The sequence below is a fragment of the Durio zibethinus genome, chromosome 26 (genome assembly GCF_047325235.1).
Source record: "Durio zibethinus cultivar Kanyao isolate XHJ-2024 chromosome 26, ASM4732523v1, whole genome shotgun sequence".
NCBI classification, from domain to species: Eukaryota; Viridiplantae; Streptophyta; class Magnoliopsida; order Malvales; family Malvaceae; genus Durio; species Durio zibethinus.
This window is the reverse complement of record NC_143187.1, coordinates 19,105,912-19,122,095: the sequence shown is the minus strand read 5'-3', so window position 1 is coordinate 19,122,095 and position 16,184 is coordinate 19,105,912. Positions and strand designations below refer to the sequence as shown.

Below are 16,184 nucleotides of genomic sequence, written 5' to 3'. Positions count from 1 at the left end.
ATGAAAAAGTGGGCAAACAAGGGTCAAAGTGTACAACAATTCAAAGTTGGTAATCTTATTCTTGTCATATTAGTGCCTGAGCAAACCAGGTTCTTAAAGAAGCATGATCATAGGTTGGTGCGTAAATATGAGGGTCCAGTGAAGATCTTTTCCAAAGTGGGGAATGCCTTTTACAAAATTGATATGCCAAAATGGATAAAGGTGGATCTTGTGTTCCATGTAAGTAACTTAAAATCTTACCATATAGATCCCATAGATGCAAGTCACATGAATCAACAAGGGCTGTCATTTCCATGAAGCCATCATCAAAACATTGAGTTGAAGAGATTTTAAGTGATGGGGTATCGAGAGTATCTCGAAGATTAGTTCATGAATACTTAGTGAAGTGAAAGGGCATAGGATAAAAAAAAACTAATTAGAAGAGAGATCATGACCTCTGAGCATTCAAACAGAAGATTAAAGAATTTTAGGCTAACAAGTCGATGAGGGCATCGATAAGATAACTGGGGGAGGATGTCATGAGCCAACTTTGTATAAGGTTATAACTGGGCATAGGTTGTCATGTGCCATCCATGTATAGGGCCATGAATGGGTAAAAATGCCAAGGGGAAAGGTAGATCTCAGGTGCTAGAAAAAAGTGTCCTCATTTCAAACATTGTAATAGTTCTTGATAGCATAGCTATTAAATCCCATTACCTCTTTAAAGAGGGTGAGCAGTCGACGTATTATTGATTTATCTCACTGTCTTGGGCTACCCTTCTAGCCCTGACAATGGTGAGAAAACCTATTATACTATTCTTGATATTAATAAAATATTTTTTTATATGAAAATGTCAGGGCTCGTATTAGTGAGCTCCCATTTTACCTCGATATATCGTTGTGTATGCTTAAGATTAATTTGTGACTTATTGGTTGCCTATTTAGATATCGAACTATTCTTGGTTGACTTGTATGGAAGCGTCCATTCAAGTATCACACGGTCTATTGCTTCATTAACAGAAAGTTTAGCCTGTGACACCAATCATGTAACTATTGAAAAAATTATTGCAAAAAATATATTTTGCCATATTTTTGTTTCAAATTTATAATTTGAAAACTAACCAAAAATTAATAAATAATTAAAACAATAAAAAAAATTAGCCATGCTAATTTATTTTCCTTATTTGGATTTAACTAATCTTTTTGACTTTTTTGTTTATTTTTTTGCTATTATATCTATAACTTACTTACTTTGATTGTTGCTTTTTAAAAGCATTTACTTTGACTGTTACTTTATTTTGTTTCAAGAATTTGCACAAAAAGCACCAATTGTTTTACTACGATAAATGCTTGCTTATTTTTGTTTTTATTTGGTTTTGATTGTGTACATGCTTATTAATGGTTTTTAATATTTTTTATGAGAAACCAAAAATTAAAACTATAATATGTTAAAAGTACTAAGATAGTGGGGCTTATTGATTTGTAAACTATTCCATAGCCAAATTAATCAATGCATGTAGTTTACTTTTAATACACTATATATTCAATTGACATGTGGTAATTGAAAGCAAATTGTACTTGTTAAACACCATTTAATTAATTAATTTTTTTTTCTTTTTCTTTTTTCCTCCTTTTGGTAGCTTTTTTGTTGAACGTCAGCAGTCGCACTACCAGCGGCTTTGACAACCTCCTGCAGTCGACAGCTACTCTAACAGCCATCGATAGCCGTTCTGACAGCTAGTGGCCACCCTAATCATAGGCAATCAAAATCTCAGATTTTTTAAGATTTTGATTTTCCTTTTGCTTTCTAAATAGAGTTGTAAAAACACTTGCAAGAAAAAAAAAAGCCCAAAAAACCCTACAAAAAAAAACAAAGCAAATAAAAAAAACACTGTTAGATTCCAAAAAGGAGCTTCATGTGAAAAAACAAAAAAAAAAGAGAGAATCGAACACCAAAAAAACAAACAGTCAATGGAACAGAAATCGCAGCTCCAGTAAAAAAAACCATAAAAACAAAAAAATCAGTTTGGCTGAACCTTCCTGGCCAAATCTACATAGTTCAATGCCCTTTTTTGCAAAACTAAGCTCAAATTCATGTTTAAAGGGGTGAAAATAAAATTTTTGGAGATTTTGGATTTTTTCAGTGACCGACAAAAGGCAAGCGACAACCATCGACAACGGTCGATGACCACTGACGACGACCGATGCAGCAGAGCAATCGTCGAATTTTGGATTGCTAGAGAGAAAATGAGAGAGTCTGGAGGAAGAGAGAGAAGAAAGAAAAAAATAAAAAAATAGCTGATTTGGCTTTTAAATAGGCCTTCAAAACGATGCCATTTAGAAAAGTAGCAAAATGACGCCATTTTGACCCTAGAGGATCTGCGAACCCGAGTTGATGACCCGTTCTTCCTTTGCCTCTCAATCGGTCTAGTTGAACCGACCTAGACCGAACAAAATAGGACCCGAATCGCTAAACCCAAACTAACTAGATCAAACCGAATCAAACCGCTAAACCCACATTGACCAGACCGTTGATCGGTCTGGTTCAGGTAAAAAAAATGTTTTTTTAATTTTTTATATATATTATTATAAATTTTATTATTAATATTCATGCATATTAAAATATTTATATCTGTTAGAATAAATTTTTGTTAAAATAGATAAAAATATATGATAAAATATATAATAAAGTTCTTTTTGATAATTTTGTTAATCTTAGAATAAACCTTATAAATTAATTAAAAAAATGTAAGGAAAAAAAATTTTTATCCGATGATGAAATTCAAAGGTACTCCGAGTAATGATACTTACGAAATCTCTAGGTGAGAAGTTTTTTTTAAATACTACTAGTGTATTGGAGTATTTATAAAAAAAATTTTGATATAATAAAAATTTTCTTTTTATAAAAACTAGTAAAATAAAATTAACTAATTTATAAAAAAACTAAAATAAAGTGATATAAATAAAGAAAAAGAAAATTTTATCCAATGATGGGATTTTAAAAATATTGCGAGTGGTGATGCTTTACGAAATCCTTAGGTGAAAAGATTGTTTTTTAAATATTACCAGTGTATTGAAATATTTATAGAAAAAATTATAATATAATAAAAATTCATTTTCTTCTTCAAAAATTTAAATTAAAAATAAAAAATTAATAAAATTTCTAAAAAAGAGAATAAAATGTGTGCATCAACATGGTAACATTTTGCATTGCATGCATGACATATAGTTTTTTACGAAAAGTAAATCCGAGCCTCCAAAGATGAGATTCTAAGGTATTTCGAGAAGCGATGCCTAAGAAATCTTTAGGTGAAAAAATGTTCTTTTAATGTTACCAATGTACTGGAACATTTTAAGAATTATTTCAATAAAAAAGTTTTAATTTATTTTTCTTTGATAAAATTCAAGCACTAAATAAAAAATAATAATTTTCAATAAATAAAAAAAATCAAGGAAATTATTTTATAAACACCCAAAATAAGACTTTTTTTATCAAAATTAATGGATAACACATAGTTAATTGGTACCATTTCAAACGAGCATTGTGGGAGTACTAATCCTTCCTCATGCGTAATCGACTCCAAGACCCAGATTATTTCGCAGACCATTATCTTTTTAATAAATTTTAATTAATTTTAAAACTTTATTAAAAGGATGAATTTTAATAGGTGGCCAATCGCACCTAGCCAAAAAAGATTGATGGCGACTTCGTTATTTTTTATTTCATTTCCAAATTCATCGAGCGGATATAAAATCGTTACAATAGCTTGATAAAACCACTGAGGAAGCCATTTGTTTTCGAGAGTCAGGCCAAAATTAACTACGTGTTATCCTCAAATTTTAATTTAAACAGTTCTAATTGGTTTTTTAGATTTTTATCTTTCATTTTCAATAAAAAAGGTAAAAAAAAAAAATCGAAAACAAAAAGAAAAAATTCACACACGTTTCTTTTACTATACTTCTTATGCTTTATTTTTTTGTATATATTACTCTCAATAAATTAGGATATATTTGCACGCATAATAACATGATACATCTCATGCATGAGCTCTATACCCAGGCTCCATCCCTTATAGGAGTAAGTAGAGTACCTATGCTCTTGTGAGGTGATAACCTTCGCAATGGCAAGCGAAATACTTTCACTCAAATTGAACCATTTTTATTCGTAGCCTATCATGGGTGAAGATCGAAGTGCCTTACTAGTCCAATGTGGATGACAGTGAGGAACAATTTGGAAACCTTAAGATACATGTCAATCCAAACCCAGCATGTAATAAGCCTAGGAAACCAGCCTTAGGTAAAGCCTCGTCTACCTTCTTGTAAGAAATACCTATGTCTAATACAAAACAAAACTAAAAAATCTCAAAACTAAAAAAAAAAAAATTGTTTTTCTCAAACCTCATCCTCACACTAACTTAATTTTGTTTTGTTCTTTTTTTGCATTAATCATATCATGTAGTTTTGCATCGAGATATTTTCTCTATGACATATTTCTCCCAAAAAGTTTTCATGGATCCCATAGAACTACAGATTTGTTCATCCTCAGTCAATGTCCCATGTGAGCCATATAATAAAGTACATGTTTGGTCGAAAAAAGCTTAACAAAAGAATGGAGATTGATTGCCTATTGGCTATGTGTCTGAGTTGTTTGAAAAGGTGCATTTGGATCTCACACATAATGATTTAGAAGACTTAGCCATCATCTGGGGTCAGTTAAATGAAGAAAAAAAAAGCTTTTGCAAGAAGTATGGGCATATTACATCCCTCATTTCAGTAGTGATCGATGAACAGTTGGTCAGGGTAGCTATATAGTTTTAGGATCCATCCTATAAATGCTTCACTTTTAATCATAAAGATTTGGTGCCAACTATTGAAGAGTATTCGATTTTGCTTAGAATAGAACTACAGTGTCCAGAAAAAGTGTTTACTCGAAAGTCGAAATCAGGTTATCATAAAAAGTTGGCCAAACTTATGGGGGTTAAAGTAGAAACCATTTATTCTATCACAAAGCCTAAAGGTGAACATCTCGACATCCGTTGGGACTTTCTCTGAAACTTTATTCAAGGGTATTTAAATAATGATCAAGGTATGGCTGTGTTTGCTTTAGCATTATATGACATGGTAATCTTTCTGAAGACTTTGGGTTACATTGAGATAACTGTGGTAGACTTTTTTGAGCAAATTGAAACCCAAGCAATTAATCACACTCCAACAGTCCTAGCTGAAACCATCAAATTATTAAATTTTTGTCGATGAAATGAAAAAAGACGATTTATAGGATGTGCATCGCTATTATATGTATGCGTCAAAAGTCATTTCAAGTATGAGAAAAATGTATTTTCAAAGCCATATCTACGAAACAAAGCACCAATTGAAGAGTTTTGCAAAAGCCAATGGCCAACATTAAAGATTAAAGAAGAATGGGTTAGTTTCTTGCGAAGGCTTACTGAGGATGAAATTGAATGGATGGTCCTTGGATGCCTCGTGTGCCTTTATTATATCGTGGAAGAAATGAGCCATGGATACTGCTATTAGGGTTATGGGGTATTGTAAGTTACTCTCTATTGATGGTGCTTAGGCAATTTAGTGTAATGCAGTTTGTTCCTACTATTTATGGCTTGGTTCAAGTAGAATTCGTTTACGGGGAACAAAATCCACCGAGAACCTTAGAGCAAATGATCCAAGCATTGAAGAAAACACAAAGAATGATATTAGGACCTTTTATCGACAAAGTCACTCATGGTTATCAGATTTGAAAAGTAAAGCAGCCTAGAGAAATAGTACTCCCTCCTGATGATAGCTCACCCCAATCAACTAATCTTTTGACAAAAATGCAATTATCAGAAGTTAAGCTTATCAAGAAAGAATTAGAAGCTGAAAAAAAAGAAATAAGAAGAAAAAATTTAAGACTTCGTGAAAAGGTGGGATAGGTGAAATATGAAGTAAAAATATAAATGAGCAAAATAGAAAAGATCATAAAAGAACGAGATGTGGCCAACAATGATTTCAAAGATTTACACTAAGAAAATAAGAGATTATGAGTTTAATTCAAAATCGAAAAAGTCACCAAGTTTTACATTAGTCGAAAACATGAAATGGATGAGCTCCGAGAGGAAATGAACCAATAAAATGGCAAAGCTTAAGAAAAACAAGAGGAGGCCACCAGAAATTCTCAACAATGCTAGAATTGGAAGGGGTTATATACTACGACTTCAGTAAGATTGATGGAATGTAAAAAAAAAAAGAAAATATTGAAAGCCATGCTTGTAAAAAAAAGAAGAAAGCACTTTGAAGTACCGAATGAAAAAGAATCACTTGACCAGGTGATTCAAGTGTTAGAGATGCAACTGAAAGATCACAAGAGCCATATTTCAGCAATAATAGATGAATGGCATAAAAAGACAAAAGATTGAATCTTCACATGTGATTCAGAAAGGGATGTTCGCATGAGATGGAAAGCAGAAAGCTTAGGGAGGCAACAATATATATATATAGCACATGACCAATCAAGTTTACAAGGTAGTAAAAAAAGCATGGGAGATGGTTGAAAAGGTAGAAGCGTTAAGAAGAGAAGTCAATCTTATAAGAGAATACGGATAGTGCCTAGTGAACTTTTTAGACGAGACAAAGGATCATTTGAATAAGTCAAACGCTTCTATGGATATACTGGTAAATCTCATGTAATAAAAGTTATATGAAATCAATTAAAATTTTTAGTGTTGAAATTCATCCAAGAGCAAATATCTCTCACTTGCATTCATGCATCATGTACATCATTTTCATAAAATAAGTGAAAAAAATAAAATTTTTAACACATGGCATTCTGATTTTTTCTTTTTAAAAAAAAAATTTTGTGGTAATAAAGGTTTAAGAATAGTTTGCCCACCAAAAATGTTGACCCAACCTACTTGTTATTCATATAATACCAAGACTCAAACAAGAATCATGGAATAAGAATAGACCAATCAATTTGAGAGAACTGAGAAAGCTTAAGAAGAACTAAGAGGAGATCTCAATACAAGAATGGATATGCTCAAGAAACTTAACAAGAGAAAAGCAATGGAAGAAAATTTTAACTTTCAAGAGCAATCGTTAGATATGGTAGATCCTGTTTACCCTCTAATGTTTGAGCCACGACCAATCCAACCTTCTCAAAGAACTAGAGTACAAATTATTACTTTCAGTGGATATCCTAATTTTTATCCAAAAATGACATCCACCCCTGCTTTAGGACAATTCCAAAATTTTGTTAATCTCGTTATGATGGAAAAAACACCCGATCCAATCTTGATCCCTGACTTAGATGATCCTAATGAGAGAGAAAAGTTAGGGATGAAGGCACTCGAGAAAATAAAAGATACCAGTACCCAACAGAAGATGAAAGTATTAGAAGAAAGACTTAAAGCCGTAGAGGGAATGAACTTTTATGACTTCATGGATGCAGTCGACCTTTGTTTGGTCCCAGATGTGGTCATTCCATCTAAATTCAAGGTCCTTGAATTTAAAAAATATGATGGCACAAAATGTTCGATGACCCATATCAACATGTATTGTAGTAAGATGGCAACACATACTCGTGATGAGAAGTTATTGATGCATATATTTCAAGATAACCTTACGAGATCTGCAGCTAGATGGTATGTCCAATTAGATAGGATTTGTATTCATTCCTGGTAAAAGCTTACTAAGGTATTTCTTACATAATATCGGTATGTCACGAATCTAGTTCCAGACCATCTATCTCTACAAAGTATGAAAAAAAAGGTAACAGAAAGTTTTAAAGAGTATGCATAGAAATGGAGAGATGTGGCTGCACAAGTTCAACTTCTTCTCACTGAGATAGAGACAACTATTTTATTTGTGAACAATCTGAAAGTAACGTACTATGAGAGATTGATAGGCAATGCAACGAAAAACTTTACAAATACGGTGATATCATGTGAGATTATTAAAAATTTTATAAAAAAATGGTAAGCTCGATGCAGGAGAGATAAGTGGAGAAAATAAAGGTGAAGTTTCCAAAAAGAAAGAGAATGAAGCTCAAGTAGTGAACTATATGGAGCAACAGTTCAGAGGTTTCACGCCCTATCCTGCACTAGTTTACCAAACCCATTACCCTCTTATAAATAGTATTATGTCCACTCCTCATCCATATCAGCCATACCAACTATTATTATAACTAGCTTATCTACCTCAGTTTCAGCCATCCTTTCGGACACCTACCTATTCTTACAATCATCCTGCTACACTTACCAGACTAGAATGGAGACTTAATCTTAATAGTGATCCGAAAGCCCTGAGAACTACCCAAAAAAAATCACTTTTAATCTTATACCCATGACATACACAGATTTGTACCCTCAACTTATCAAGAAATATTTACTAGCCCCTATTATTGTTGAGCCTTTGAAACCATCATTTTCCAAATGGTATGACCCTAATGCACATTGTGATTATCATTATGGAAACCAAGGCCATTCTACTAAGAACTATACTATCATAAAGCATAAAGTACAAGGATTATTCAATGAAAAGGTGTTAAATTTTGAAACCAGCCAACGAGGAACTCCAAATGTTAATGAAAACCTTCTATCGAACCATATTATACTATCAATAAATGCTTTGATTGATGGGTAAGCAAGTTATGTGAAGAAAGGGATAGAAGAAGTTAAAACTCTAATGGCTAAGGTGTTTGAACCCTTAGTTAAAGCGGACATGTTAAAATCAATAAAGCTTCAAGATCACTCCAAAATGGTCAATTCAATTAAGAAGTGCAACTACCACAAAGGTTTTCTGGGGTACTCTATCAAGAATTGTGACCAATTTCATTAAAAAGCACAAAAAATGATAGATATGGGTCAGATAGAGTTTTATAAAGAAAGAGAAAAGTTGATGAAAGCTAAAGTGTCTACCATTGATTCAAAGAATAAGTTTGTGCATAGACCCATAACTATTTATTATGATAAAAAGTTGACACCAAAATTAGAAAAGCCCATCTCTCGATGAGTAGTGACAATTAAAGTTCTTGATTTTTTTTCATATCAAAATGATATAAAGTACCATGAAAGTATGATTGTGATGTCGTAGTCAACCCAGATACTACGAACATAATGGGCATAGGAGGTATGACTTGAAGTGAGAGGTGTTATACCCTAAAAGCTTTAGAAAAAGCTAGAAAAGAGAAAGCAAAAGTGAAAGAAAAATAAGGAAGTTAGAATAATCCTGTTGCAGTCTCAGATAAAAAATGTCAGAAGTCAGTCTCTGAAAGTGAAGCTTGTGAATTCTTAAAGCTAATAAAACATAAAGAGTATAGTGTGGTAGAACAACTGAATAAGATGACAGCTAGAATTTCGCTATTATCATTATCGTTCAGTTTAGAGTCACATCGTAATGTTTTGCTGAAAGTGCTAAATCAAGCATATTTGTCTTACAATATTTCTACTGAATATGTGAAATAGCTTGTTGATAATCTGATAATTTCAAATTATAACTCTTTCAGTGATGAAGAAATTCCTTATGAAGGTTATGGAAGTACCAAGGTTTTTCATATTATGGTAAAATGTAAAAGTCATATAATGGCTAAGGTTTTGATTAATAACGGCTTATCCATCAATGTTATATCCATGACTGCTCTAGCAAAACTTCTTATTGATGGATCTTATATGAAGCCTAGTCATATGATAGTGCAAGCCTTTGACAGAATTTGAAGAAAGGTGTTAAGAGACATAGAAATGCCATTACAGATTAGCCCATGCATTTTCAATGAGAAATTTTAAGTTATGGATATCTCTCATTCATATAATTGCTTATTAGGTAGGTCGTAGATCCGTATAGTGGGTGCTGTTCTATCTTCATTACATCAGAAAGTCAAATTCATTATCGAAAGAAAGCTAACATATGTGACAGAGAAGAAGATTTATTGGTAATTCAATCGGTAAATACTCCTTATATGAAATCAACAGATAGAGTACTAGAATGCTCTTATAGATTTTTTTAGATTGCCAATGCAACATATGTGACTAAGAAATCTAAATTGTATTCACTACACTTGTCTATAACAACTAAAATGGTTGTCAAATAGCTTACCAAGATGGGATGACGACCTAAAGTTAGACTTGGGAAGAATCTGTAAAGAATCATAAAGTCATTGACTATTTATGAAAAAAAAGATAGATTTAGCTTGGGATATAAGCCATCAAGAGGGGACTGAATGAAAATGGTGAATGAGAAAAAAGATAAGAAAATAGCTAATCTTGAGGGATATGAGCCAGAGTCAGAACCTATGATCATTTCATACCTCTATGATTCTTTTCGTTCAGGAGGATATATTTACCCAAATTTGCCTAGAGCCTTAAGTGTAGGATTCATGAAAGAATTTTCAAAGTTAGCCATTCAAATGGTGGATGATAGAAAAAGAAGAGTGGAAGTGAAGAGCTATTCGTGCACCTTTGTCCTCCAGATTTCGAGTTAGATAATTGAAAAGTTATAGAGCTATTTATTATCTTTAAAACTTTGAAAAAATAATATACTGTGAAACTTTAAATCTTTAATTGCTTTTTATGAGCATTAGAAGATCTTTTATGACTTGTTTGTGTTTGTCATTTTAATAAAATGCTTAAAAGATGCATTCGTATTTTTTCTATTTGTTTTCACTTTCACTCGTTCATATCATTTCCCTTTTCATTCTGTCTTAATCATTTTATTGCCATTTCATTTTTATGTGCCAATGTTCTCTTCATTCTACTCTTTGCAGGGTCCCAAATAATGAACACAAAGATAATCATGATAATAATCTCGTATTTGATTTTGAAAACTTAATTCATGTTGATGAACTTGATAATAAGAAAGATTTGAATAATTACACACCGCCTCTTAATTTGTTAAAATTAATAGAACATGAAGATAAACTAATTGAACCTCACCAGGAAATTATCGAATTAGTGAATTTGAGAGCACAGTGAAAATAAAAGAGAGGTCAAAGTTGGTACATCTTTTTTACCAGCTAAAAGGCAGAAGATAGGAGAGCTGCTTTAAGAATATGTGGATGTGTTCGCATGATCTTACCAGGATATACCAGGACTCAATACTAATATTATAGAGCACAAGTTACCTTTGAAACCAGAATACAAGTCAATCTAACAAAAGCTAAGATGCATGAAGTCGGAGATACTGTTAAAAATTAAAGAAGAGGTGAAAAAGTAATTGATGCAGAATTTTTGGAGGTGGCAAAATATCCTGAATGGGTAGCCAATATAGTGCCAGTTTTCAAGAAAGATGAAAAAGTTAGAATGTGTGTCGATTATCGAGACCTGAATAGGGCAAGTCCCAAGGATAACTTTTCTTTGCCCCATATCGATACCATAGTAGATAATAGTGCTAGGCATTCCACATTTTCCTTTATGGATGGCTTCTTAGGCTACAATCATATCAATATGACTAGAGATGATATGGAGAAAACCACATTTGTGACCATGTGAGGGATATTTTGTTACAAAGTTATGCCTTTTTGGTTGAAAAATGCTAGCGCCATTTATCAAAAAGTAATGGTGACTCTTTTTTCATGATATGATGTATAAAAAAATAAAAGTATATATAGATGATATGATCGTAAAATCTTATGAAAGAGAGGATCATGTAGTCAATCTCAAAAAGTTGTTTGACAGGTTGAAAAAATTCCAACTGAAGTTGAATCCTGCTAAATGTACATTCAGTGCTAAATAAAAAAATTATTAGGCTTTATGGTCAATGAAAGAGGAATCAAAGTGGATCCAGATAAGATACAAGCCATCCAAAACTTATCTCTTTTTCATACCCCAAAAGAAGTGCGAGGTTTCCTAAGGAGATTGAACTATATTGCTCGTTTCATCTCTCAACTCACCTACAAGTGTGATCTCATTTTTAAGCTTCTTAAAAAATAAAATCTAGGAGAATGGAATGATGAATGCCAAAAAGCTTTTGATAAGGTCAAATAATACTTGTCAAATCCACCTATGTTGGTACCGCCAATCTTAAAAAATCTTTTGATTTTGTACTTAATATTGCATGAAAATTCAACGGGATATGTGCTGGGCCAAAGAGATGAAACTAATAGGAAAGAACTAACAATTTACTACTTAAGCAAGAAATTCACTGATTACGAGTCTAAGTATTCACCATTAGAAAATATGTGTTGTGCATTAGCTCGAAAGGCTCCAATAATACATGCTTTATCATACCACTTAGCTCATAACAAAGTTGGATCTTATTAAGTATATCTTTAAAAAATCATCATTGATAGGGAGAATAACGCAGTCATAAGTTATGCTTTCAGAATATGATATTATTTATGTGACTCAAAAGGCTATTAAAAGACGTGCAATAGTCGAGTTTCTTGTCGATCGTGCAACTAAATATTATAAGCCAATGAAACTAGGTTTTCCTGATGAAGATGTGATGGCCATTAAAAAAAATGAACCTGTTAAAAAGTCTTAAAAGATGTATTTTGATGGAGCTGCTAATGCTTTGGGTCATGGTATTGGGGTAATTTTAATATCTTCTAATGAACATTATTATCCAATCACAGCTAGGTTAATTTTCAATTGCACAAATAATGTGGTCGAATATGAGGCTTGTGTTATGGGTCTACAAGCAGTAATTGAAAAGAAGATCAAAGTGTTAGATGTGTTTGAAGATTCAGCTCTAGTCATTGATCAGTTATGAAGTGAATGGGAGATAAGAGATTTCAAGTTGATCCAGTACCATAAATACATCTCTAAGTTGGTCAAGTAATTTGAAGAAATTCAATTTGAGCATCTGCCCAGAGAAAAAAACCAAATTACTGATGCACTGGGTACTCTAGCTGCAATAATCATAATAAATGCAAATATTAAGATCCAACCCATCAAGCTGGATGTGAATGATGTACCAACACATTGCTTAAGTGTCGAAAAAAAGTTGATGAGAGGCTATGGTATCATGATATTATGCAATATATTAAAAGGCAGCAATACCCGAAGCATGTGATCGAAATGATAAAAGGACTATTAAAAAATTGGTTATGAGTTTCTTCCTGGATGGAGATATCCTCTACAAAAGTGGTCGAGATCAAATACTCTTAAGATGTGTGAATGCAGCTAAAGTAAAGAGGATTATTGAAAATGTACATGACAGAGTCTATGGGGCACATACAAATGGTCATATGATGGCTAGACAAATCATGAGAACTGGGTATTATTGGTTAACAATGGAGGGCGATTGTATTGACTATGCTAGGAGATGCCATAAGTGTAAGATTTATGCTGACAAGATTCACGCTCCACCATCAACATTGCAGTTCTAGCTCTTCTATGGCCATTCTCTATTGGGGCATGGATGCCATTGGTCCCATCATTCCAAAAGCTTCGAATGGACATAGATTCATCTTTGTAATGATTGATTACTTTATAAAATGGGTAGAAGCTGCATCGTATGCTAGTATAACCCGATCTGTGGTATGTAAGTTCATAGAAAAAGAGATAATATGCATATATTGGCTTTCAAAAATGATTATTTTTTATAATACCAAAAACTTGAACAGCAAAATAATGAATGAAGTGTACACTCAGTCCAAGATCCATCATCGTAATTTTGCACCGTATCGTTCAAAAATGAATGGAATAGTAGAGGCTGCAAATAAGAATATCAAAAGAATCTTAGAAAAAATGACTGATACTTACAAAAATTGCATGAAAAATTACCTTTTGCTTTATATGCTTATAAAACATCAGTTCGAACATCCACTGAGGCCAACCTATTCTTTTTGGTATATGGAATGAAAGTTGTGCTATCGGTCAAAGTGAAAATTCCCTAGCTGAGAGTCCTGATGGAGGTAGAGTTAGAGGAAGCAGGATAGGTTCAGAATCCCTATGAGCAATTGAACCTTATTAAAGAGAAGAGACTTACAGCACTTTGTCATGGTCAATTATATCAAAAGAGGATGATGAGAGTACATGATAAAAAAATCTGTGCTTGTCGCTTTAGGGAATGAGACTTAGTGCTGAAAAAGATCCTTCTAAATCAACATGACAATCGAAGAAAATAGACACCAAATTGGGAGGGCCCGTATGTGGTGAAAAGGCCTTTTCTAGTGGGACATTGATTTTGACAGAGATGGATGGAGGTGATTTACCTACTCCAATAAATTCAAATACGACAAAAAAATATTTTGCTTAAAAAAATGAAAAAAAAAAAAGAAAAGTGATGACTTATCTAAGCTGAAAATCTGAAAAGGTGACTTAGATGTGAAAGAGAAGCATCATCAAGAAAAGATCCCGTAACACAGGGGCAAGTGTAGTTTGACGAACTCTAAAGAATCAAGGAAGTCATCTAATTTAGTTTTAGAAAAATAATCTGGGAATATTTTGTTTATGATTATCTTGTGATCATTATTTGGGCACCTTTATTTTAACTCAAACACTTTGCCATACACTTATTATCAGTTTAATGAATATGCTATCTTTCCTTTGAAAGTAACGCCTATCCATTCTTTTATTCTCATTTGATATTTTTGTTCACCGTACAAATAAGAGAAATATGTGATTGCATTTTTTTGTCTTGAACTTAAAATGATGAAAAAAAAAACAAACATGAAAGGTCTCAGCATTACTTTTAAAAATTGATAAAGGCAGATGAAGAAAGATGAGAAAAGCAAGATAAGACATTGATGTTGTAGACTTTTGAAGAAGAAAAGTATTGTTAAGGAAGAATACAATGGTTAGATGTTAAGAATAGATTAGTCATATGGCAATTGTTGAGAATTATGATAAAAGAAAACAAAAAAAAAGCAAGAGATGTCGAGAACCTTTTTACTACAATGAATAATTTTGATTGCATTACATGCATTGCATTTAGAGCACTTAGTATATGTATCCATGAGCAGTTATAATAAAGACAAAGACTTTTCATTTCCTAATGAAAAAGTAAAATTTTGATATTCGGATTAGGATAATAATCAAACAAAAAATTTCAAAAGAGAGAAGTTTACTTGTTTAAAGATGAAAACTCAATTTTAAGAACAGATGAGATTTTTAAAATTATTGAACCTTCACTTAGAGGAGCTTTTTTTTAAGATGAATTTTGAAAGTTGTGGGGCCTCTGCTTAGAGGAGCTTTTTAAATATGACTTTTAAAGTTGTTGAGCTTCTACTTAGATAAGCTTTTCCAAGATTATTTTTTTAGGTTATGGAGCCTCTGGTTAGAGGAGTTTTTCCCAATATGATTTTTTTTAAAGTTATGGAGCCTCTGTTTAGAGGAGTTTTTTTCAAAATAGATTTTTAAAGTTGTTGAGCCTCTGTTTAGAGGAGCTCTTCCAAGATGATTTTAAAGTTGTTGAGCCTTTGCTTAGAGGAACTTTTCCAAGACGACTTTTAAAGTTGTTGAGCTTCTACTTAGAGGAGCTTTTCCAAGATGATTTTTTAAAGTTATAGAGCCTCTACTTAGAGGAGCTTTTCCTAAGATGATTTTTTTTAAGTTGTAGAGACTCTATTTAGAGGAGCTTTTTTTTCAAAATGAATCTTTAAAGTCGTTGAGTCACTGCTTAGAGAAGTTTTTTCTTAAGATAAATTTTTTAAAGTTGTTGAACCTCTACTTAGAGGAGTCCTTTTATATTTTTAAAAGTTGTTGAGCCTCTGCTTAGATGAGCCTTTTTGAATTTTCAAAAGTCGTTGAGTCTCTATTAAAAGGAGCTTTTTTTAATTTTTTTAAAAAATCAAATAAAAAATTGAGTCTCTGATTAGACTAGCTTTTTTTTCTTTTCAGAAAAAATGATTATTTGTTTGTCTTTGCCTTATTTTCGATTCTAAAAAATAGGCAAAGAGAGGCAGCTGTAGATACCATTTTATTAATTTATTATTTTTATTTTTCTTTTTATTTTTCTTTTTTTGGCAACTTTTCTATCGATCGCCGGCAGTCGCACTGCCATCGACTCTGACAGCTGCCTATAGCTACCAGTGGTTCTGACAGCCGGTGGTCACCTTAATTATAGGCAATCAAAATCTCAAAAAATCTGAGATTTTTATCTTTCTTTTGCTCTATAAATAGAGCTACAAAAAACTTGCAAGAAAAAAGAAAAAAGCACAAAAAACCTTATAAAAAAATAACAAAAAATAAAACAGATAAAAAAAAGCACTGCTAGATTCCAAAAAGGAGCCTTTTGTGAAAAAAAAAAGAGAGAATCGAACACCAAATAAA

General features: G+C 32.3%; 1 pseudogene; it reads left to right on the top strand.

Annotated features, from left to right (window-relative positions):
- LOC111274334 (glutamate--tRNA ligase, chloroplastic/mitochondrial-like) overlaps positions 1 to 16,184 on the top strand; it is a 32,720-nt pseudogene continuing 16,536 nt past the window's right edge.